Genomic DNA, 15542 nt, shown 5'->3' on the forward strand with positions numbered 1-15542 from the left:
ATGATGTTATTATGGTTCCAAGCTCAGTGTAACCATCCATATGCTTCTCCTTCTGAAACATTTAACAAATAAAAGAGACAAAAGGCCCTATCACACATCACATTGTGTCAGGATTGCTAAGTTGGGAAGGGAAAGCTCATACATATCCTTGTTCCACAGAAACACTTTCTCCATTTTGATTATGCCCACTTTTCTTGCTGTGTTGGCAAATGAAAACACAAAAAATGAGTAACAAGTAAGGCAGGCTCTAGAAAAGCAGCTTCAGCTTGGAGAACAGACACTGTTCCAGTAGATATGTTCCTACCACAAGGGAAGAGATTTAAAGAACAGTAGTTTGCAAGAAGAAATGAATAGCTGTGCAAATCTCCAAGGAAGAAGAGGCCTTATATTGCTCTTTTCAGTGAGGTTCCCTTTTATGGAAAAAGCTTAAGAAACTAGAACACAGCCATTTTTTTAGACTAGCATGCTATAATACGTCCACAACACAAACGCATGGACTCATGAGATTAGATGGAGAAAGAAAAGATTCCCAGAAAGTAAATTAGGAAATGTAGGAAGGTGTGAAGAGGAATGGTGAGGTGAGAAAGGAAATGCAAATAAGGAGATAAGTTGCAAATAAGTTGCAGTGCTGGTTTAAAATACTACTTTTGTCTCAGAAGGGGGAAAAAATAAGATCACTGGTGCTCCATGGTCCAGGAGCTCAGATGAACTGTGGAGCTGGGCTTGCAGCCTAATCTTAGGAAAAAGAGGAAGAAAAAAATACAGAGAAACTGGTATGACTTCTGAAAGTGCAGATTGTTATTGTGTTACCCAAAAAGCCACAACCCCATTCTGCTTCCTACAGAATAGGTGTGTTGGTTTGGAAGATGGGTAATTTAACACGATGTAGGCACACCACGTGAAGTGTAAGGTGGAGTAGCCCGGAAAGGACGCATCCTACAAGAAAACTGATCAGTGATGTCTGGCAAACGCCGCCTTGGTTCTGCTTTTCAGCTAGGTTTTCTAAGAAAAGGAGGCTTAACTGTCTGAACTTGTGCACCTTCCTGCTTGTCCGGCAGCCGCCCACTCTTCCCAGGAACGTGGCACCTGTTGGCCGGTTTCAACCAAACCTGGGAGTGGGAAAGCGCTGTCAAAGATGCCGCCTTCCCTCGGGGAGGCGGAGGTCCTTTTGCGGTGCCAGATCAGCACTTATTATGCACCAGCGAAGTCCTGCGGGACACAGAGCCAGGCCTCCACCGGGCGCCTGGATGCACCTGCGGTTCTCCCGGACGCCCCGCCGGGGAGGACGCCCCGGGGCAGACGGCGGGGCGAGAGGCTGCCGGAGCCGCCGCCCGCACTCCCGCGGGGGAGAGAGCCGGGGCCTCGCCCCCTCCCACGCCCGCCGTGTCACCCACCCCCACGGGAGGCGACGGGGCTCTCCGGCGGGGGCGGCTCCCCGCTCCCCGCTGCCGCAGCTCCGCTCCGCGCCGCATCTCGCCTCGCCCCCCACGGCAGCCCGCCCGCTCGCGGGGGGGCGGCGCAGGCACCGGCCAGGGCCGCCCCCGCGGAAGGAGCGCACCACCCCCGCCGCCCCGCGCTGCCCGCAGGTGGCGCTGCCGGCAGCCGCGCTCCGACACGCCGCCGCCGCCGCCGCCGCCGCCGCCGCCGCCGCCGCCGCCGCCGCCGCCGCGCCGGCCGGGCTAGCGCAGCCCCCCGGCGCCGGCCGCAGCCCCTGGGCCCGCCCGCGGCCGCCTCCGCGGGGCCGCGCCTCCCCCGCCCGCCCGCCCGCCCGCCGCGCCGCCTCCCCTCGCACCCGCACACACGCAGACACGCGCGGCAGCGCCGCGGCCGTCCGGTCGCCCCCCGCTCTCGCTGCGAGCGGCGCTAAGCGACCCGGAGCGGAGCCCCGCAGCGGGCGGGTGCCGCTGCCCCGGCGTGCCCGTCTGCGCGGCGGCGGAGCGGCGCGGGAGGTGGGCGAGCGGCGTGGGGCATGGAGACGCCCGACAGCATCCTCGGGGCCGTGTGACAGCGAGCGGCGCTCGCACGCGCGCACCCACCGGCCCGGAGCCGGAGCCGGAGCCGGTGCAGAGCCGGGCAGCGCCGCCCTGCCCCGTCCCGCGGGGAGCCAGCATGGAGTGAGAGCAGCGTGCCGCCGCCAGGTAAGGCGGGGGGGGTTACCCGAAGGGAGGCGGAGGAGGTGCTGGCTCGGGGCTTGCGTTTCGGTGCCTGTACCCTCACGGCTCGTTGCCGCCGCGGTCCTCCAGCCCCCCCCCCCACCCCCCCCGCCCCCAACCGCCCTTCCTCAAGCCCCCCAGGCAGTCACAGCGGCAGTGCGGGGGGATGCGGGGTGCGTTACTTATGTAACCGGGGGGCGAGCAGCCTCGGCCGCTTTCCGCTGGGCAAGCGGCGAGGTGGCGGCGGGGGAGCCGCGGCTGAGGGGGACACGGCGGGAGGGCCGGGCCGGCCCCGGGGGGGCCGTTTCCAGCTGCCGTCGCGGGAGCCTCCCGTGTGTGAGCCCCGGCCCCACGCCCTCGGGTACAGCGCTGCCGCCGCGACGGGGCCGGGGCTCTGCCGGCCTCCCCTCGCCTCGGGGCTCGACAGCGGGCACCCGCGGGCGGGGGCGACAAGGGACGACGTCTCGCCCGGCCGCCCCCTCCCCATCGGCGCTCCAGCGGCAGTGCCGAAACCGGGAAGAACTTCAAAGCGGGGTGGCGGGGATGTTGTTTTGGCTGCTCCGATCTCACTCCTTCTCTGGGAGGGCAGTGGGGGGCGGCTGCGCTGCGGGGAGCTGGGGTCACGCTGGGCCCGAGGCGGGCAGCGCTCAGGGCAGTCGGGGCGAGGCTGAGGGGAGCCGGAGCTAGGCTGAGGGGGCGGCGGCCCCGGCCCCGCTGGGCGGGCAGGGAAGGGAGAGCCTCCGCCGGGGGAGAGGGGCAGCGGGAGTGGAGGGAAGATGCTCACGAAGGGGTGCCCGTCTCCTCTTGATCGGAGGGAGAGCGAGCTCGGTATCACCATGGCGACCTGAGGGAGGAAAAATCTAAATAAATAAATAAGTAAGAGATAACTCCCCCCTTCCCCTCCCCCGGCACCCGCCGCCGCCCCTTCCCGGCCAGGTCCGGTCCCAAAGGTGGGGGGAAAGATATCACAGACAAAACTTCCCTCTCGTTGGAAAGGGGAGCGACGAAGAGCCTTGGGACCCTGGTGGGGAAGGGGCCACCGTACAGGCTCAGCGAGCCGCGGCTGTCCCCGAGTCGCTATGCGCGGAGCCTCCGGCCGCGGCGGGCAGAGGAAGCTGCTTCGAGGCGAGCTGTTCGTGGCTGCTTATTGCTGTGCCAGCCGTGCCCCGCAGCCTCCCGCTGCCCGGCGCTCCTCGGCCCCGCCGCGTACCGCCAGCCCCGGGGCTTTGCCACCGGCTGCGGGCCCGGCCCGACCCCGCTTCAGCACCGCGGACAGCGGCGGCAGCGGCGGCAGCGCGGGTGGGGGGGAACGGCGGGCAGCGGGGGCAGCGGGGGGAACGGCGGGCAGCGCGGGCAGCGCGGGCAGCACGGCTCCCGGCGGCAGGCAGGGAGCCGTCCGGGGGCTTTGCATCGGGGCCCTGCGCTGGGAGGACCGGGGGAACCCCGCGCCTCCCTCTGCTAGAGTCAGCCCTGAGCACAGTGCCGCTCCCCGCCGGGTGCCGGGAGCCAGAGGAAGCCTCACCTAGGGCCGCTAAACTTTCCTGAGCTAAATGCATGCAAGAGCTGAGAGCAAACACGTTAATGAATGGTACCTTTTACACGTACTTGCTCGAGGTTGTTTCTTACGACTCGTTTGCAGTGGTTCTTTGTGACTTGTTATGGTGAACTGCTTCCCCAGTAAGACTGTTCACACGCACATCCATAAAATGAGTCCTGCAGAAATTGTGAAAAATATGGATTCTCGACTTGTTTTCCTTAAGAAAACTTGTTGAGAAATTGCACTTGAAGAAATTGCACTCTTAGCGCAGGGAGCTATCCCACTGCTGAGGTACACAATTAGACAGGTGGAGTTTCTGCCAGTCAGACAGACACGATCAACTAATCATAAAAAAAACTCCTGATCATAAACTGTTCTCCACAGGCATTTGGTGACCAGTTTAAAAAAACACACTAAGTGGAGGAAAAAGGTATTCAGGTTAGTGATAATTCACCAGAAGCCAAGATATACTTATTGCATTGATAGGTTTTAAATTATTGTCTTAGTTTTCCTATACATATCTCATGCTAGCAGTTACATATGCAATTATAGCTTGAGACTATGAAAAAATATTCTAGAAAAGCCAACAGCATAATGAATAATATTCACTGGGGAAGATAGCAATGGATTAGTCACTTTTCTGCTGTTCACCATGTCAGGATGTTCTTTTTGCGTTAAGCAAACAAGATTTATTTAATCTCGCCTCGGTCCTGATAGGCAGTAAACTATAGATACATGTAGAATTATTGGTTTTGAATCCAAATCCCCAGCCTCTTGAGGTTATGCTTTAACTATAAGCAAGCTGTCAAATCACACCAGCTACTGGGTTCCTCCTTTGTTATAAATTGTCTGTTTCAAATAAGTCCTAGCCTAGCAGAGACAACCACATAGGTGAGTCTTACTGTAGCATGGGAGTTAGTTGGGCTTTGTACTTATGCAGGGACTCCAAGCAAATTCATGTCTTAAGAATAACAGGTTCAGGGCTTTTTAACTGTAGAAGCACATTTTGCCCTAACTATACTTCTTGACAAGCCAATTGAACTAGTCAGTTAAGCCTTTATGGAAATGGAGACCTGAATTTTTTAATGATGGGCCTCACATTTTCAGACCTATCTCAAAAGGATGGAAATAAAGGATTGAACTGTAAGTATGGGCTTGGGAACTCATTACTTTCCTGTGGGAAAATGAGGAAAAGTAATAGAACACGACTCTTCAGGGCAATTACCAGATCATTTATAATACTTGAAGCTATTGATTTTGTTATGTAAGACAATACTCCTGCAGTGTCAGAATAATTTTATCAGATAATTACGAAATGATTTTGCCTTATAAGCAACATTAAATAAATTAATTATAGCAACATCAACAGAAAATTCCACAAGCACAACCTTAATTGGTTTAGTAAAAGACAGAATTCTTTGTGGAATTTCTGCCAGTGCATTTACACCACATTCAATATGAGCCTCCCAAGTTGCATGATTTCTCAGGAGTTGTTTATGTGCTTCTATAAAAGTAAGAAGTAAAAGAATTCATATTAGCATTTGCTCAAATAAATTAAACTATGTCTTAAGTAATAATGGTTGAGGCATTGTAGAGAACACATTTCTACGTTATTATTTCTTTAATTTTCATTGTTAGAAGCTTGGGAGCTCTGTTCAGCATTTTCATCATCTGCTTGATACAGAATGTTGCATTTTAATTGGGACAATTAAACACTAGCAGTTTTTAGAAATAGATATGGTTTAGGCTAATGTGTTTGTTGCATTTATGTTGTACGATTTTTACTAGTGGAGGCAGCCTGATAATAGAAAACAATATTCCTAGTTTATTAAGTATCAATATTTTAATGTTGATCATGCAGAAAGAGACCAAGAGACCTTCTTAAACAATGAATGCTAAATTTACCAAACAGTAAGCTCAGGAAAAGAGTTTTAATCTCATTCCCACTTGATAGTGACTTCCTGGGAGACTTGGGTTTTTCCTCAAAACTGTGCATCAGATGCTTTACTAGAATGCTTTTCATATTGGAAATACAATGTTATTATATGTGTGTTATGAATAGCTGGAATAAAAGCATTGAACAACAAGAGGTTCCATTTCAAAGCAGATAATTTTAACATGAATGGCTGTTGCGACCTACATGGAATGCCAGCCAATAGCAATCGAGGTAAGCACAGCTGAAACTGTCAAATCAAAGGCATAAAAACTGTCATCAGTTATATTTCCTCACACCAACCAATAAAACATTGTAATTATTTTAAAAAATTCAGAATAAAGTCAGAATTATGGGATTGCTACTTTCCCTTAGTTAAGTTAGCCATAAACAAGTAGTGCAGGATCAGACCCATATCAATTTGTGGCAACAAGTCTAACCATTCCATCAGTTTAAAAGCAAAGCAAAACATGTTTAGATCAGCTGTTTATACAGGTCACTATGATGAAGGAGAAACTGAGAGAGGGGAAATTATATTATGCTTGAAAGAGATATCATGGCTCATAAGGGTGCTGGACTAGATCCTGTGTAAAAAGGACCTCTTCAGTAGTAAGTAAACATTAGATCAAGTCTAATGAAAAATTATTTTCTTGAACAGTAGGCCCATTAAAATGTCAAGTGATGTTGTAGCTACCAAGTGTGTAGGCAGGACTACCCCATATGGTCCAAGACAAAGGCAAGCTAAGGAGCTGGGTTGTGCAATTGCGAAAGGTGAGAGCAAACACTGGCAACTGAAATGACAAGGAATCTTTAAAACAGGGCCTCAGGCACACCCCTCCTTATGAGCAGAAGAGGCAGAAAAATCAGGTTTCACTTTTTGCAAATTACAAAGAGGAAGAACTTTTAACGTTCTACAACAATTAGATTTCTGTCTTCAGGCTAAATTTTCATTTCTGTGAAATCTAAAGTTGAGTGAGGCTGGACCCAAAGCATATATTTCATATTTCAGCATAGTCACAGTCTAAAGACTGGATTTCATGGGTTGGTTTCATAGTCAGTCGAGTGTCATTGTTAAAGATGTACCATCAGAAAAAAAAAACAAAACCAAAAAAACCCACAAAAAACCAAACACACAAACCCACAAACAAAACAAAACCCCAAAAGAAACCCCACACCATAACAAACAAAATAACCACTCCAAAACGCAGAGCTAAACTTCAAACCTTACTCTCCAGTTATAACTGTAATTATCAAAACCATACTCAATAACCTAGAATTAGCACTTCTACTTAATCCTACACACCAGCGTGGGAGGCAAAAAGGAGGAGAACAGTGTAGTTCTGATGCAGCTAGATAAACATGTATTAATGATTAGTAGAGAGGTCAAAATTAGAACTATTAGAACTAAAAGTTAAGAAAACTCTTAAAAAGCTTCTCTCCCCAAATAAAAATGTTTATACAATTAACTGGAAAATAGAATGCTTTACCTTTATATTGCCTGTAAATATTTCGTCTGTGCCAATAATCAAGGACCTAAGCTTCTATGTCCTACCAACTTCCAGCATTTTGGTCCCTGTGAAAAGACTCATTCAGTGTATGTATAGTTATTACCCTAACTTAACCCCTGTCACAAACCTGTAATGACCTCAAAATGAAACCTAATAAACAGTACTGAATCTGAGAATTATGAGATCATTTCACAGAACTTTAGAAAAAATAGATTAGAAGGAGCATCTGGAGATCTCTAGTCAAACTTCACCAGTGCCAAGCAGAAGGGAATAATCCCTTCCTTCAACCTGCTTGCTAATTTGTTACTAATGCATCCCAGTATACGTTCAGCCTTCATGGCTGTAAGAGTACACAGCTGATCCATGTGCAACTTGCTGTCTGTAGAACCCACAGTTCCTATCATGCAGTGTTGCTACCTAGTGAGTTGGTTCCCAGCCTTCCTCTTTTCCAGGTACAGGAGTTGTCCATGTTCAACTTTTTTAAGTTCTTGCTAGCCCATTCCTCTTGCTTGTCTAGATCCCTCTGAGTAACTTCCCTACCTTCCCTGTGCATCAACTGCTCCTTCCAGTTTGGTGTCATCTGGAGGCTGGTTGAAATGCCTTTGGTCCTGTTGTCCAGGTCACTGATAAAGGCATTAAAGCTGACTCCAATAGGTATCAACCCTCAAGGAACACCATGACCTGTTAGACTGGGAACAGTAGACCCTTCAAGTTCAAAGGTCTAGCTAATATTCCACCCCTCCTTACAGTCTGCCCATCCAGTTCATTTGTCCTTGTTTGGCTAGCAGAAGCTATGGGGTAGTGTTGAAAGTCTTGCTAAAGACTTACTACACTCCCCTCATCCACAGACCCAGACATTTTATTGTAGAAGGCTGTCAAACTGGCCAAGCATGATTTGCCAAGGGATAAACCAAAGCTGAGTGTTCCTGATCATGTTCTTGTCTTTCATGTGTCTGTAAATAGCTTTTTTGAGAATATCTCCACAGTTTTGCCAAGGACTGAAGAAAGGCTAATCTGCCCGTAGTTCCACCTTCTTATCTGTCTTAAAAGGAAGGTATATAATTTTCCTGTTTACAGTCATAGGGGAACTCCTTATGTATTTTGATTTTTAATATTCTCATGTTTGTTATTCTCATTTTTAAATTTGATAATTTCTTCCACATTGAGTATCCTTGTCTCTTGCTGCTAACTTTGCTGATTCTCCGGGATTAACTTCATTTTCTGTGTGAATAGTGGATCACTGGATGATTACTTGGCAATCTTTCCCAAATTTGTGCCATATTTCTAGGTTTATATTTCATTTGTAAAGATTTCTCTTGCAGAAAGTAGGTGTACAGCATCCCAGCCCAGAAAGAGATTTGGAATTTTCCTTTATAAAATGTTACCTTTATAAAATTCCCACCCTCACTAAATACTTCAGCTATATTCTTCTGTGTGCATGTGCACTGAAATAGGAAGCTACATAATTTTAAGAAACTTTCAACACATTTGCAGCAAAGCAAAGGTAAATGTTAAAAAATGTTTAATCATCCACTTGGCAAATGTTTGTTATGTGAGTAGCTCTGCGCTACCGAAGTCCATAGAGCTGTCTGGGCATATACAGTTATATATAGGTGTATAGGAGTCTTGGTTCAGTTAGTTCTGAGTCCTTACTATGAGCTTTGTTTCTTCTGATATATTTAACTGTATATTTTTTATACTAGTCACACATAAAAGGTAGCTGCTGCTTTTGAACTGAATGAGTTTTCCTACTCATTTCAGTGGGGATAAATTGAAACCCTTAATTAAATTTTGTCACCTATATCAATCTTTGTGGAAGAATTTTAGCTTAGTGATAATTTCCTCATAGACATATCCTTGTGGGATAATAATTGAAAATGTGAATTAACTGCACTACCACGTAATTAGGGTTTTTTTTCTAAGACAGTGAAATTTCTGGTTGACTTATTTACACTGCTACAGTAGGGACTTGAATTAAACTACTGCCATTTCAGTCCACTAATAAAAGCACAGAAAGAGCATTGCAAAGAATTCTGAAACAGATGTACCCCTGCTCTTCTATGCTTTTGATCAGACTGGTTTCTCCAGCTTCTTTCTTAGCTCTATGAACAGAAGTGTCTTTAGATTATACCCTGGCCACCAGAGCTGTTTCAGGTACTTGAACTAAATACTCATTATTTACTCCCCCTCAAGTGGCTGATCTTTCCCTTGCCTTCACTTCCCCTCGCACCTCTCCTGCTCCTTATGTCTGTACCAAAAAGTATTTTTTCTTAATTCAGTTTGTCAGGGCTGCTGAACAAAGCCTTTATCCCCACTGGGCCTCTGGAAATGTCTCATGGTTACCCTCCATACTTGAAGAGCCTTTCCACATCCCTCCTGAAGGTTCTCTTTTCCTCAATGTGTGTTAATATGAAAGCCTGGGGGTATAAAAGTATATTGAAAAGTGGATTGTTGTGGAAAGGTATACTGTTGTGAGGAGTAGGCAAATTCTAATTTTCCCACATTAGAAGGGAGTAAACTCTGTCCACTAGTACATGTCCTCACCTATACTGAAATGATTTTCATTTCCCCACTGGAATGATATACTCTGCCTCCTACTGGAATTATATTTTGTCACCAAGATCATGCAGGGGTGTAGTGCGAAGAAGTGCTAAGAGACACTTCAGAGCACTAGCCACAAGCAGACAGAGTACTCAATTTTCTAAACAAAAAGCAATTATGGCCCTTATTAACCTGTAGCCTTTCTACAGGCAATGGGACATGATCAAAGAACACAGTCCTTACTAAAAAAAAAACCACTAAGCAGAGTCACAGTTTAGGAAACAAAGCAGCCATGTCAGGACAGTGTCTGGGAGAGTGATGTTGGAGGTCTCTGTTTATTCTCTCTCAGGCTCATCAAAGACACTGAGTGTTCAGATGACACACATTCAGTTTAAAGTCAAATAATAATTTCTCCTAATTACTATCACTGTGAACTTTTAAGTAGTATCTCAAAGTGAAGCTCCCCTGCCTCTAGCAACTCCCACAGAAGGAAGAATATTTCAAGCTTAGCATGGCTACAGTAGATGCATCACGCAGCATCTTACAGCTCTACATTATTGACAGTGCCATAAAAAGAAGATACGATGAGAAGAGATGCAGGCCTAAGTAACTCCCAATTTGCATGCCATGCATTCTCACTGGTGTTGTATGGGATGGATCATAGAAGACAGAAACTCAGACACTTGCTGAATACAGCAATCATATACTGGGCAGAAATTGTATCCCTACAGAGCTAGTTCCTCAGCATGGGTGGGCACAGGTATGGGAAGCTGACACACAGATGAAACAGAGTGTTTTCCTAGTCTCGGTCAGGTTCTCTGTTGACACAGACAATACAGCTGCTTTGAACTATACCGGCTGGCTCTTGGTGCCTTCAGTCTAGTGCCATGGGTGGCGAACATCAGATTCCAAAAGCTTCCAATGTGATCTTGACTTAAAGCTATGCCCACTTGGAGATTTCTGAATGTCAGAAGAATGCCACCGTCAACTATTGCAAATGGTCAACTATTTGCACCAAACTAGGGCCACAGGAATCTAATACTAATTATGCAATTAAGCCTGCTTTTTGTCAGGTCACTGACTTAAACCCACAGGCTGCAGCGTTTTATTACATACACAGAGAGATGGACATTTTGTCTGGTAAAATTTCCTCTAATCCAAATAATCCCTGTTAAAGAACTTCATTCTCTTAGCTGTCACAAACTGAAGCTGTTCACCTTTATAATGAAATTCATTGCTCCTTTCCACTGTCACTTTCCTCATCAAGTAATTCTTGTCTTTCCATGCTGCTGCAGTATTATATAACCAGCCATGTGCAAAAGCTGGATGCAAACCCAGCTTAAGAGCCAAGCTCAACACAGCAGAGCCACATTCAGTTATCTATTTGGACAAAGGTACAAACTCTCAGTTGACCAGTTCCCATTAGAAAGTAACAGTGTTCAATTGTTCTAAGTCCAATCCTCCCCTGCCTTGAACTCTGGAGAGTCACATATATACCTATGAAAATCAGGATGAGAAACTTTGACAGCCACTTTGCAAGAGTGTGAACAGCATGCAGAAACACTAGAGCAGGTCTCCAAAACAGCATATTGGCATTAGCATGAGGAAAATTAAACCCTCCATCTCAGTCAAACTAATTCCCCAAGATGCAACGTTTGTATGTGCATCTTTTGCATATACAGGGCATGATGCACTGGAGAACCAGGTCTGCTGCTGATAAAAGGCAGTAAAATTACAATGAAAATGAGAGAAGTGGTGGGATGGAGAGAGCAAAGTACAAGAGAACACATCAGCTTTGTAAACTTGCTAAAATTTCAGTGAAGGAGTTTTAGTCTTTCCTTCAGCAAGGGTGTGAATTTCTCCCAATGTGTCTAAACAGAGATTAAAAGAAAACAGAGAGGTCAAATATCATGAGTAGCAATACTGATTACTTACTAAAATCCTTCTAAGATGCACATAACGCATTAAGATGAGTTCTGGGCTTATAAAGCATGACACAAAATGCAATGTAGAGACTGAACTGTGGCTAAGCTACTTTCAGATCCGAGAGTTTGATGTGGCACTGCTCCCTGGAGAGTTAATCCTATCAAGAGGCAGGACTCCTTCAGACACAGGCACACCCTCCAGCTAACGCTGCTAGACAACTTTTAGAACCCAAGTTAACAGCTCCTTACAACAAAGTGTTCCACCATTAATTCACCACAGGATTCAGTGTCTCACAACAAAGCAGCAGAATTCATCTAGGCCAACAGTTTGGTAAGCCACTAGCCCAGCAGCTCTCAAGAGCTCTCAAATACAAGTTTCAGGAGACAGTTTACAAGTTTTGCAATGTACATATAAGAGAGTGATGAACACAGGCAGTTCCACAAGAAGTATCTTGTCTCTCAACTCTTTGCAAACTGCATCACTGACAGTGGCAGATGAGGTCAATGCTTCATCCGAAGCCTTCGACTACATTTGCAAGGGCTGTATTTCCCTTTCCATGAAGATCAAAACGGGAAAGATATTCAGCACCGGACACACCACTGAGTAGAATTTCATAAGACTCATGAAGGAAAGCTGTAAGATTGGGTCACCAGATGAAACAATGGTCACAAACATTTTAACACAGGAAACCTCAAAGACAGAGACAGTAGATGACTATAGGTTTTGCAACAGTACCAGTAACAGAATAGGAGGAAGAGGATGGATAAAGTTGGCTACATCCATCTTTGAAGGCAGACAGTTTCCAGCTCCTGAGTAATCATCTACTGAGATCGGGAGCAGACACATCATCCTGGTAGGCAGAAAAAAATCTATTCCAAATCTATTATGAAAGGACTCCTCAAGAATTTAGAGGATGTGTTGCTGCCAAACAGCCTGAGTCTAAACTAACTGAAAAGTTAGGCTTACCTGCACCACTAATAGCCCTTCTTACTCTAGACACTGCTACTACCTTGAATGAGCAAATCAAAATTAATTAGGAAGCTCAGAGAGCAAAGGACTTAGGGAAACACATAAACATCAGGAATATGGTCTTGGCCAGTTCTTTTAGTGAAGGGCCAGGCTCATGAAGGGATAAGAGCAGGGGTTCAGGCCCCCTGCTCACATGGTATGGTGGGATGGAGGGTGGCTTCTTTGACTGCAGAATGGTGTTCCATCAGCTAGTGATAAAAGGAGTGCCACCTCCTGACAAAGAGAAAGGAAGGCCACCTTTGCTTACAAACTTCCTCCTGGAGGAGGATTTTAACTGCCCTTGAAGGGAAGGATGACAGAAAATTTCAGGAGAAAATTATTCACCAAAAGGGTTGTCAAGCATCGGAACAAACTGCTCAGGGAAGTGGTTGAGTCACCATCCCTGAAGGTATTTAAGAGATGTGTAGACGTGGTGCTCAGGGACATGTTTTAGTGGTGGACTTGGTAGTGTTAGGTTAACGGTTGGACTCGATGATCTTAAGGGTCTTTTCTAAATGATTCTATGATCCTAGGTATGTGTAAGCACCTGTAACTTTGACAAGGACCTAAAATCAAAAGCATGCATAGGGCCATTCATGAAAACGTCATAAAAGGGATAAAGTGAATGAATTAGTCAATCCATTGAACAAGTCTGATTATTTCCCTTTCATTTCCTGTCTTTCTTGCGCTACCACAGATACCTTACTAAATGATCAAGGTAACAAGTTAACTGGTGCAACAGAGGCTTGAAGAGGTGGCTGACACAGTAGGTTTCTTCAGTGCTTATCCAGCCATGTTACGTATAGGGAAAGACTAGATACAAATGTCGAGGTAATAATAGAAAAGGAAAGGAACAAGGTGCTAATACATCAGGGATTTAAAGTAGATCACTGAACTAGAAGGATCAGTAGATTCATTCTTTTGTGGGTAATTGGAAGAATCACTCAGAATGTAGGAGCTGCTGATCACAGGAATTTGGGAATTTTTGTAGAAAACTACAGCAGTTAAGGAGAGCTGTCCTTCAGAGAAAGGGCACACACACACACAGGTGCATACACGCACACACACAGAGGAATCCAGATGAAGTATAAGAAATGTAGTAAGAGATCAGCTGAGCTAACTTGTGAACTTCACATTGACCTTACAAGAAGGAAGCATACACAAACTATGTCATAGCATTGAAGATAATTGCTGAAAGAAATAGTGGCTAACTCTGGAAGCCAAGAAACAAAAAGAAATTAAGCTTGCAAGAGGCATCAGTGATAGCAAGAAATTAATCTGTAAGTAGATCAGTAGTAAAAGAAAGCACTGGGAGAGTCTTGGCCCACTTCTCAACAGGGAGGAAAGCTAGAGATGATACTTAGTAGGATAAAGAGTATTTTGTGCAGTTTTTGCATCAGGTTTCACTGGAAAGGCCTGGAGTGAGCAAGGTTCTAGTACTGTCCAAACCAAGAAGGAAGATCTTACCCTATAACTGGGAAGGTACAGGCTACAGTGTACAAAAAACTAGGTGTTTCAAATTCGGTTAAACCTGAAGAATACACTAAAGGAATGTCTGTGACAACATCAAAGCTACCTGAGAATTCATGGAGAATGAGGGAAATTCTAACAGACTGGAAAAAGGAAGTGTGGTGTGCATCTTTAGCAAGAAAGATGTTTCACAGAAAAAGGAAGACAAACTAGTGAATTATGGACCACTCACCTTAACTTAAGATCTTTAAAAAATACAGACTGGTGTAGGCACCAGAAAATACAAGCTGAGAGCTGTCAAAATGGTTTTATCAACAGCATATTGCAACAAGCCAGTCTAATTTCATTCTACAGTAGACCAACACAGGCTAAGAAAGAAGATGAGAAGGTCATATATTTTGATTTTATGAAGACATTACACCATCTGCCACAGTATTCTGATAAGAAAGGAGCAAAACTTGGTCTAGAAGAAATTACATAGTCATGGTTACAAAACTGGTTGTAGAAGTGTGCTAGGGAAGAGTTACTGGTGGTTCATTGACAGTATAGAAGAATGTGTCAGTTTGGGTCTGTAGAGTGTCCAATTCTGTCTTAGACGCATTGATGCTCTGAATGACGGAATTAACTGCACTTGTAAAGTATGCAAGTATTTTAGAAGATACGGTTAGCATTCAAAATTATCTTGACAAAATAAAGGTCTGAAAGACCAGATTCAAATTCAATAGTAACACAGAGTATTCCCCTAAAACAAGGATAATTGGCTACAAAGCCAAAGGACTGGAATCCACTGGAAAACAATATACCTTTTCCCAAACGTGCTAGATCTTGCATATTCCACCCTGAAACATCTGTTTCTCTCTTACTCTAGAGAGTTAGGCACAAGAGAAGCAGTACATCCCGATCCTAAGAACAAGGATCTAACAGCTAGGTTTGATCATGCCTGATGACTTTTTCCATTCTTTCTTACATTTTGCTACCACAGAGCTTTTGCTTCAAATGGCTTCAAAGTTGTTTTACGTTGCTTTTAGCCAAATGTATCTTCAAGGTGTTCAGCACTTCAGAAATGTAGGACAGCTGTTTTATCAAGTTGCCTGTAAATTACGACAGACGTTGTGTCTGCCAGAAGCATCTTGCCCTGTGAGCAAATGTTAAGAGAGAATTAAGCATGCTTGGCTGCCTCCCTGAGGCATTTGGAGGAGGAGGTGAGAGGAGGCCTTTACCAAGAAAGGCTCCAGAACACCAACTGAGTCACCCTGGACTCGAGACCCCACAAACAGCTATGGCTGGGAAGGAGCCCTGATGCCAGTCCTAAAATGTCATTATCTTGAAGTCCATAAAGAATGTGCGCTGCATAGAACAGGCTGGGAAAAGCAGCAGTGCACAAAAGCATATTCTGATAAAGAGGATGCTAAAAAATCTATGTCCTTTTCAGTCATGCATATTGAAGCAACTGAATGTTCCTTTCT

The 15542-nt window shown here is 45.7% G+C and overlaps 1 protein-coding gene across 2 annotated transcripts in view; it reads left to right on the plus strand.

The window, feature by feature from the left end:
* Positions 1-1799: 1799 nt before the first annotated feature.
* KCNJ6 (potassium inwardly rectifying channel subfamily J member 6) overlaps positions 1800-15542 on the plus strand; it is a 162017-nt gene continuing 148274 nt past the window's right edge. For both annotated transcript variants that reach the window (XM_055803180.1, XM_055803181.1), the window contains exon 1: positions 1800-2138. The gene's annotated coding sequence lies outside the window, so the exon portion shown is untranslated. The remainder of the gene's footprint in view (positions 2139-15542) is intronic.

Source organism: Falco peregrinus, chromosome 4, assembly GCF_023634155.1.
Source record: "Falco peregrinus isolate bFalPer1 chromosome 4, bFalPer1.pri, whole genome shotgun sequence".
Taxonomy (NCBI): Eukaryota; Metazoa; Chordata; class Aves; order Falconiformes; family Falconidae; genus Falco; species Falco peregrinus.